Raw genomic sequence first — 2301 nt, 5'->3', positions numbered from 1 at the left:
ATTTATGTCAAGGATTTGTTTATTCCTAATATGCCCAAAGGAGGCACATGGAATGAACCTGGGATTTCTTGATCTACAATGAAACGCTGTGCCATTGAAATATAACCGCATACAGTATGAAGATACAGCTACACATATTCCTAACATGCCAATTCCAAAGGGGGCACCGAGATTTGAAACAGGGACCTCTTGATCTACAGTCAAATTCTCTACCACTGAGCTATACCCCCACAGACTCTCTGGACCATAGCCTCACACAAGATGACAGACTCAATTTTGAATATGACAAGAATGCCATATACAAAGAAGAACCTCTCGAGAGGATGTGCCACTGAGTTACAATCACATACAGAATCTTTCTATATAGATATGTTTGCACTTATTCCTAATCTGCAAAATCCATAAGCGGCACCCAATTTTGAACCAAGGACCTCTTCATCTGCACTCAAATGCTCTACCACTCAACTATGCCCCCACATCTTTGCAGATAAATGCTCTTTCATTAAGCCATACCCCTACAGACTTCTGTGTTTAGAGCCAAAGACTAAGTTAGATCCTACGATTCAACAATATCAAACATTGACTCCTTCACTGTAAACTTAGGTCTTTGGTTGACAAATGCTCTGTTGTTGAGCTATAACCCCGCACTGCCTGAGCACAAACATCAAAAATGAATTTATGTCAAGGATTTGTTTATTCCTAATATGCCAAGCCCAAATTAGGCACATGGAATGAACCTGGGACCTCTTAATCTGCAATCAAACGCCGTACCTTTGAGATATAACCCTGTACTGTATGAGCACAAAAGGCAGGAAGATATGGCTACACATATTCCTAACATGCCAAATCCAAAGGGGCATCCAGATTAGAACCGGGGACCTCTTGATCTGCAGTCAAATGCTCTACCACTGAACTATACCCCCACATATTTGCAGAAAAATGCTCTTTCATTAAGCCATACCCCCACAGACTTCTGTGCTTAGAGCCAAAGATTAAGTTAGATCCTACGATTCAACAATATCAAACATTGACTCCTTCACTGTAAACTCAGGTCTTTGGTTACTCCAAATCAGAATCAGCAACTCTACAACTCAAAACCTCCAAATAAGACAAGTCCAAAGGGGACACCCAGATTTGAACTGTGGACGACTTGATTACAGACTCACTTTGAAATCATGTCGTTGATTTTGTCAAGCAAGCCAGATCCAAAATGTAGACCTATTGATCTGCAGAAAAATGCTCTGTTGTTGAGCTATAACCCCGTACTACATGAGCACAAACCTCAAAAATAAATTTATGTCAAGGATTTGTTTATTCCTAATATGCCAAAGCTCAAATTAGGCACATGGAATGAACCTGGGACCTCTTGATCTGCAATCAAACACCGTGCCATTGAGATATAACCCTGAACAGTATGAGCAAAAAAAGGCAGGAAGGTATGGCTACACATATTCCTAACATGCCAAATTCTAAGGGGGCATCCGGATTTGAACCGGGGACCTCTTGATCTGCAGTCAAATGCTCTACCACTGAGCTATACCCCCACAGACTCCCTCGATCATAGCCTCACACAATATGACAGACTCACTTTTGAATAAAGTTTTTGAATATGACAAGCATGCCAGATACAAAAAAAGAACCTCTCGAGAGGATGTGCCACTGAGTTACAATCACATACAGAATCTTTCTATATAGATATGTTTGCACTTATTCCTAATCTATTTAACTTGATCTATTTCAAATGAGTGCAATATTGTTAATGGAAACACCTCTACTGTAGAAAATGTTGGATTTTGGTTAATTTCACCACAAGTGGTGCATGTTCACCAAAATGTCACAAATTTTAAGCAATAAAATAGAAAGTTGCCTACATGCTGGAATGTACAAAACCGATGACAAACATATGGTCAGACATACATACAGGGCCTTTCTTTAGAATAAATCAATCAGGGGGCCTCTCCTATCTAGGGAGGTATTAAAATTGTAATCATAAGGAAAAGTTTGACTATTGTGGAACCGCACCATATAGTGTATATAAGGAGATACCAAATAACATTCGAGAGATTTCCTTCTAAGGACTCTCCGCGTTGTTTTCCATAAAATAAAGTCTTTTCTTCTGAGAGAAAACCACTGACTGAGTGTGATTATTCTGTGAACCGGTAGACGAAACTACATCAGCAACTTTGCGGATTAAAAATTGGTCTCACTTTTATTATTAACCTCACAATATGTCAATTTTGTACCTTGACAGACCGACGATAGGCAGTTTTTCATGTCCCTTGAATGCATGCAACACTATTT

At 39.5% G+C, this 2301-nt stretch overlaps 1 non-coding gene across 1 annotated transcript; it reads right to left on the bottom strand.

Annotated features, from left to right (window-relative positions):
- Nucleotides 1-1472: 1472 nt before the first annotated feature.
- Nucleotides 1473-1544, bottom strand: trnac-gca (transfer RNA cysteine (anticodon GCA)). The gene has a single exon. It is a non-coding gene; the product is annotated as a tRNA-Cys (tRNA).
- Between the last annotated feature and the right edge of the window lie 757 nt (nucleotides 1545-2301).

This window comes from Carassius carassius, chromosome 38 (assembly GCF_963082965.1).
Source record: "Carassius carassius chromosome 38, fCarCar2.1, whole genome shotgun sequence".
In the NCBI taxonomy this organism is placed as follows: domain Eukaryota; kingdom Metazoa; phylum Chordata; class Actinopteri; order Cypriniformes; family Cyprinidae; genus Carassius; species Carassius carassius.
The sequence above is the reverse complement of the archived record's forward strand: the minus strand, read 5'-3'. Positions and strand labels throughout refer to the sequence as shown.